This window comes from Anastrepha obliqua, unplaced genomic scaffold (genome assembly GCF_027943255.1).
Source record: "Anastrepha obliqua isolate idAnaObli1 unplaced genomic scaffold, idAnaObli1_1.0 ptg000139l, whole genome shotgun sequence".
Lineage (NCBI taxonomy): Eukaryota > Metazoa > Arthropoda > Insecta > Diptera > Tephritidae > Anastrepha > Anastrepha obliqua.
The window spans coordinates 92,501-100,000 of NW_026562238.1; the positions used below are offsets into that span (position 1 = coordinate 92,501).

General features: G+C 43.0%; 2 pseudogenes; both read left to right on the forward strand.

Annotated features, from left to right (window-relative positions):
* The first annotated feature begins 345 nt into the window (after window positions 1-345).
* LOC129252025 (5.8S ribosomal RNA) lies at window positions 346-526 on the forward strand (annotated as a pseudogene).
* A 442-nt stretch (window positions 527-968) lies between these two features.
* On the forward strand, window positions 969-3,746 carry LOC129252064 (large subunit ribosomal RNA; annotated as a pseudogene).
* The last annotated feature ends 3,754 nt before the right edge of the window (window positions 3,747-7,500 follow it).

The window sequence follows — 7,500 nt, forward strand, 5'->3', positions numbered from 1 at the left end:
CCTTTAAACATGAAAATAAAAAGTTGTACTTATTATTCATTTGATTGAATGATAAGTTAATTTGTTCACAATAACAAAAGTGGTATATATTTATTATATTATTATATATACATAAAATGATTAAAAAAATACAAAATAATTGAATCATAATAAATACCACCACTGTATTATTGTTGAACTAAGACATTCGCAACTTAATAAAAATGTTTAGAGTTAAATATATTTGATATATATTATTGAAAGAAAATCAATTTATATATTATTAATATTATTTAATTTTACTCTTTCAATTAATATATGCAAAAAAAAATTGACATTTGTTATAAATAAAAATAAATAAAAAAATACTCTAAGCGGTGGATCACTTGGCTCATGGGTCGATGAAGAACGCAGCAAACTGTGCGTCATCGTGTGAACTGCAGGACACATGAACATCGACATTTTGAACGCATATCGCAGTCCATGCTGTTATGTACATTAAATTCAATTTTAAAGTACTGCTTGGACTACATATGGTTGAGGGTTGTAAGACTATGCTAAATAAGTTGCTTATTCTTTTATAAAAATAATTGAATTTAAGCAAATGTGTATATTATTGGATTTTAAATAATTCATAATATTAATAGCAAAAAAAATAAAGATATATAATGAATTTTATTTATTATATATTCTTTAAAAAAAAAATCCTCTCAAATAAAATGAAATGATGAAAATATTGAATCTAAGTATTCTTTACAAAAAATTTTCATATTATTTATATATATATATAAAATAATAATTTATATATGTAATTAAAAGGAGGAATGTCTAGCATAAAAATTAAATTTTTTATTCTAGGATTGCCTCATTTTACATTATTATTATTTTTATATATTTACAATATATAAAAGGAGAAAAGAAAAATAGAGATGAAAAGATGATATAATTTTTTTATTAAATTGTGAGAAGATAAAAAAAGAATATTAAAACAACCTCAACTCATATGGGATTACCCCCTGAATTTAAGCATATTAATGAGGGGAGGAAAAGAAACTAACAAGGATTTTCTTAGTAGCGGCGAGCGAAAAGAAAATAGTTCAGCACTAAGTCACTTTGTCTATATGTCAAATGTGAGATGCAGTGTATGGAATATCTTAATATCTAGTATGAGAAATTAACGATTTAAGTCCTTCTTAAATGAGGCCATTTACCCATAGAGGGTGCCAGGCCCGTATAACGTTAATGATTACTAGAAAGATATTTCCAAAGAGTCGTGTTGCTTGATAGTGCAGCACTAAGTGGGTGGTAAACTCCATCTAAAACTAAATATAACCATGAGACCGATAGTAAACAAGTACCGTGAGGGAAAGTTGAAAAGAACTCTGAATAGAGAGTTAAATAGTACGTGAAACTGCTTAGAGGTTAAGCCCGATGAACCTGAATATCCATTATGAAAAATTCATCATTAAATAATTAAAAAAATAATGTGCATTTTTTTCATATAAGGACATTGTAATCTATTAACATAATAAAGTATTTATCAAAAGATCATTGGTGATATTAAGTTTATTTAAATTAATTTGCTTTTTAAGCATATTAACATAAAATAAATACTAATGATTTGATAAAGTGTTGATAGATTTTATTATATATAATGCTAAAATTCATTTTTTGAATTTTACAAAAAATTTAATATCTATGATATTAATATTTATTTGTATGCATTTATATGATTAACAATGCGAAAGATTCAGGATACCTTCGGGACCCGTCTTGAAACACGGACCAAGGAGTCTAACATATGTGCAAGTCATTGAGTTATATTAAACTTAATGGCATAATTAACTTAACTTAAATATAATGGGATTAATTTTTAGTCTATTTTTTAATAAATAGTCAATTAATTCAATCCCGGGGCGTTCCATATAGTTATGTATAATGATAATTTATTATTATTTATACCTCTAACTGGAGCGTACCTTGAGCATATATGCTGTGACCCGAAAGATGGTGAACTATACTTGATCAGGTTGAAGTCAGGGGAAACCCTGATGGAAGACCGAAACAGTTCTGACGTGCAAATCGATTGTCAGAATTGAGTATAGGGGCGAAAGACCAATCGAACCATCTAGTAGCTGGTTCCCTCCGAAGTTTCCCTCAGGATAGCTGGTGCATTTAAAAATTATATAAAATAATCTTATCTGGTAAAGCGAATGATTAGAGGCCTTAGGGTCGAAACGATTTTAACCTATTCTCAAACTTTAAATGGGTAAGAACCTCACCTTTCTTGATATGAAGGTTGAGGTTATGATATAATGTGCCCAGTGGGCCACTTTTGGTAAGCAGAACTGGCGCTGTGGGATGAACCAAACGTAATGTTACGGTGCCTAAATTAACAACTCATGCAGATACCATGAAAGGCGTTGGTTGCTTAAAACAGCAGGACGGTGGACATGGAAGTCGTAATCCGCTAAGGAGTGTGTAACAACTCACCTGCCGAAGCAACTAGCCCTTAAAATGGATGGCGCTTAAGTTGTATACCTATACATTACCGCTAAAGTAGATGATTTATAAAACAATTTCGATTGATTTATAAATTTTGAAACTTTAGTGAGTAGGAGGGTACAATAGTGTGCTTAGAAGTGTTTGGCGTAAGCCTGCATGGAGCCGCTATTGGTACAGATCTTGGTGGTAGTAGCAAATAATCGAATGAGACCTTGGAGGACTGAAGTGGAGAAGGGTTTCGTGTGAACAGTGGTTGATCACGAGTTAGTCGGTCCTAAGTTCAAGGCGAAAGCCGAAAATTTTCAAGTTTTTAATAAAAAAAAATATTAATAAAAATATATTTAAAAATAATTAAAATACTTGAATTATTTTGAACGAAAGGGAATACGGTTCCAATTCCGTAACCTGTTGAGTATCCGTTTGTTATTAAAAATGGGCCTTGTGCTCATCCTGGCAACAGGAACGACCATAAAGAAGCCGTCGAGAGATATCGGAAGAGTTTTCTTTTCTGTTTTATAGTCGTACTACCATGGAAGTCTTTCGAAGAGAGATATGGTAGATGGACTAGAAGAGCATGACATTTACTGTTGTGTCGATATTTTCTCCTCGGACCTTGAAAATTTATGGTGGGGTCACGCAAACTTCTCAACAGGCCGTACCAATATCCGCAGCTGGTCTCCAAGGTGAAGAGTCTCTAGTCGATAGAATAATGTAGGTAAGGGAAGTCGGCAAATTAGATCCGTAACTTCGGGATAAGGATTGGCTCTGAAGATTGAGATAGTCGGGCTTGATTGGGAAGCAATACCATGGTTTATGTACTCGTTCTGGGTAAATAGAGAATTACGATTCTTGTTCCCCGGATAGTAGTTACGTAGCCAATTGTGGAACTTTCTTGCTAAAATTTTTAAGGAATTATATCATTCGATATATATTCCTTTTAAATTATAACGATTATCAATTAACAATCAATTCAGAACTGGCACGGACTTGGGGAATCCGACTGTCTAATTAAAACAAAGCATTGTGATGGCCCTAACGGGTGTTGACACAATGTGATTTCTGCCCAGTGCTCTGAATGTCAAAGTGAAGAAATTCAAGTAAGCGCGGGTAAACGGCGGGAGTAACTATGACTCTCTTAAGGTAGCCAAATGCCTCGTCATCTAATTAGTGACGCGCATGAATGGATTAACGAGATTCCTACTGTCCCTATCTACCCTCAGTCTGACTGTTGAATAGTGCGGACGTGTCGTGTGCTAAGCGGTGATTTGCGATTTTTGTGATTTCCTTTTGCGGTTACATTCGTGTGTGAGTACCGGTGTATTACAGTTGTGCGAGTGACGCTAATATTGTTGTGGCTGTACCATAGCGGTACAGTGTTTACAATTAATTGTGATTGAAAGTGCCGTTGTGCGAGTGACGCTACTTTGTAGTAGCTGTACACTGTTTACGAGTGATTAAGTGCCGTACGGTAGTTTTGTTGGACACTCCAGTGAGTGCCAATATACTCCGTGCTATAGACACATTGTGCGTGCGTGTGAGTGCCGCTAGATACAGCGTTGGAAATTTTCCATTAAGTTGTTTACAACTTTTGCGGGCGTGCCGTTGTTTTTCGGCGTGGTGTGTTGTGCGTAGCTGTACCATAGCGGTGCATTGTTTACGAGCAATTGCTCAGGTGACTACGGTTTGTGCTGGTGACGCCACTGTTCGCGTGGCTGTACTTTGTGTACAAGTGTACCTTGTTGGTATATTGTGGGACGCTCAAGTGAGTGCCGCTATACCAAGGTGTTTACAATTTTTGTGTGCCGCTAATTTCTGGCGTGGTCTTTTTAGCGCGTGCCGTTACATTCGGTGTGGGTGTACAGTGCGGGCGTACACTAGGTCTGTCGTGCCGCTATATTGCCATATTTGGCAACAGTAAAAAGGGCGTCCCCTTTTGTGCGTGGGTTAAGTACTGCGCCAAGGTTGAATACTTTGTGCAGGTGCCGCGAACAGAGCGTGCTGCGTTTTGCCTGCGGTCGAGCTCGGCGTTAGCTCCACCTTGGTCGACCCGTCCTTGTTCGGGGAACAGTGTTCCGTCCGGCAAGGCATTGGTGGTGGCCTTTGCCAGACCTTTGGCTGGCGCTGTGGGCTACGCCCTCGCGCTTTGCTTTGGCTCGCCGATAGGTGCAGCCGCTGTGTGCGTACCTGTGCGGGGTTCATTCCTGCCGTGCAGTAGTTGCCGTCGCCCAAAAGGGACCCAGTTTTTGTTGTTGCTCGGGAGGCCTTTATACGGCGAACTCGGCAACCTTAGTGGTAGAGAGTTGGGCAATGCCCAAATCAGAAGGGTTGAGGAAGAGGGCGAACACCCCTCTTCCAAGCGGTTCGGCGGTGCCATCGTCGGCAATGGACGAGACGACGTCCGGAGAGGAGGAGGTGATCTTGCGGTCTCCTCCCCGTTCCAAGAAGAAGACCGCTGGAGGTGCAGCGGTTCCGGTGGAGAAGGTATCTTTAAAGGTACCTGAAAAGGTGAGTGGAAGCGAGGGTGGTTCCGAAAGCGGAAAGATTGGGAGTGGGCGCAAGGGGCGGAAGACGGGGGAAAAATTAGGTCCCGCAGGGAAGCGTTTGGAGGAAATCCGTGGGGAATTGGGTGCTTCCCTGAAAGGTTTGGGTGCGATCGGTGGGGATGCCGAACGCAAGAAAGTTGTGGTGCAGTTTATGGGGCGCTTCAAGTCCATTGTGACGGCCTTTAGTGGAGCCGTCATAGACATGGACGGCGTCCCGAAAAGTGTTGCAAAAGACCTCCTGGGGTACTCCTTGGAGTTCGAGGAACTCTTTGTGGAAATGGTGGGGGAGATAGCCCATCTTCGTGGGCAACTAGAAGCCACGAAGATTACCAGGGAGGAAGCACCTCGGAGGACGGCTGGAGCTGCGCTGGCTGGTGCAGCGTCGATGCCGGCACCTCAGGCGCCTGCGCCTGTGTTGCCTGCGTTGCCGGTGCCCAAGCCAGTTGAGACCTGGTCGGTCGTAGTAAGGGGTAAAACCCCCACTACTTCCAAGGAGGTGATCAAGAAAGTTGTAAAGGAGGTTGGGCCTTCCATGGGGGTTAGGGTGCACGAGGTGCGCCCGTTGAAGGATGGAGGTGCGATTATTCGCACCCCATCCGTTGCCGAGAGGGATAACTTGGCAAAAAATGCCAAGTTTTCCGAAGTGGGGCTCGATGTGAGCATACGTCGGAAGCTGGGGCCTAGGGTTGTGGTCCAGGGGGTTCACACGGAGATCTCCCCTGAGGATTTCATGGGAGAGTTGTTCCGGTTGAACCTCAAGGAGTTCAGCCCTGGGTGCCGTGAGAAGGACGTGAGGATGATCAGCCGTCCTTGGAAGGTCAACCCCGATGGGGTGACGAATGTTGTCCTTGAGGGCACGGACATGCTAATGTCCGCCCTCCTGGAAGCAGGTCGTTGCTACATAAAGTGGTTTTCCTTCCGGGTACGGCCAGACCAACTGACGCCCGGCTGCTTCCGATGCATGGGGTTTGATCACAGGGTGGCAGAGTGCAGAGCCAAGAAGGATGTCTGCCGTAGGTGCGGGCAAGAAGGACACAGGAGTGCAGGTTGTGGCAATGCCCCGCATTGTCGCAACTGTGCGTTTAAGGGCAAGCCAGCCGGACATCTAATGATGTCCACTGTCTGCCCGGTGTACTGTGCCATTGTTGCCCGTGCGAACGCTAGACATTGATGGTTGAACTATATCAACTGAACTGTCAGGGGTCATATGCCGTGATGTGTGAATTGGGGGCGTGTATGTCGGAGGGGGGCTGCGGCATTGCTTTGCTCCAGGAACCATACTCCACCAATGGGGTGGTGAGAGGCCTTCCTGGGGGCTTCAGGGTCTTTACGGACCTTGGAGTCAAGGCCGCAGTAGCTGTGTGTGAGCCAAGCTACTCTTGTGTAGTAGTTGACTCATCACAGTGGGGAGTATGTGTGTGTGTCGAGGGGGAATTCGGCAGAATGAATGTCGTCAGCTTGTACTGCAAGTCTGACGAGCCTCTAGAGCCCTACTTAAGATACATTGATGCGGTGCTACTACTTGAGAGTAGCATTCCTGCCATCGTGTGTCTTGACGCGAATGCTACCTCCCCGATGTGGTTCAGCAAGGTATCCAGGCATACTGCTGGATATCGGAGCCACACTCGGGGTGAGGTTATGAGCGAGTGGATTGTGGCGAATAACCTCCTTGTAGCAAACGAACCAAGCGTATGGTATACGTTTGAGGGGCCTAGAGGTGTGAGTGACATTGACGTGACGCTCATGAATGACGCAGCAGCGGGTAGGTTCGAGTGTAAATGGAGTGTTAGGGGGGGTTGGGGAATTAGTGACCATAATTTAATACAAATTATGGTTACTCCCCGTACCCCGCAGTTAGAAGGGGGGAGTCCATTGAGGCGATGGCGTACCTCGTGTGCTGACTGGAACCGATATGGACACACTGTTAGGGAAGCGGTATTGGATATACCGCTTAGTGAGTTTGAGGAGTTGGGGGTTGACGAGCAAATTGCTCGTCTATCGGAATGTGTCTGGGGAGTGAATGACTCAGTGTTTAGGAAAGCTAGGGCTGTGAGAATGAAAGGTGTGAAATGGTGGACGAGTGAGTTAAATTCAAAGAGGAGGTCTGTCCGACGCTTGAGGCGTTTGTTTCAACGCGGCAGGCGGACCAATTCGGAGAATCTGTCTCAGCTCAAGTATCAATTTAGTGTAGGGATGAGAGAATATAAGAAGATGCTTGTGAGAGTGAAGGAGGAAGAGTGGAGGAGATTTGTGGGGGAAAATAGGGACGACCCTTGGGGACAGGTCTATAGGATCTGTCGGGGTCGTCGAAATGAGATGGCTAGCTCTCTTCGCGTAGGTGATACTGTATTATCGACGTGGAGAGAGTGTGCCAATGTTCTGTTAGGCGAGTTTTTTCCCAGGGCTGAGGTTCAGGTTCCTCCTGCACAAGAGGTGCCTGTCCCTCCAATAGAAGCTGAGGAGTTGGATTATG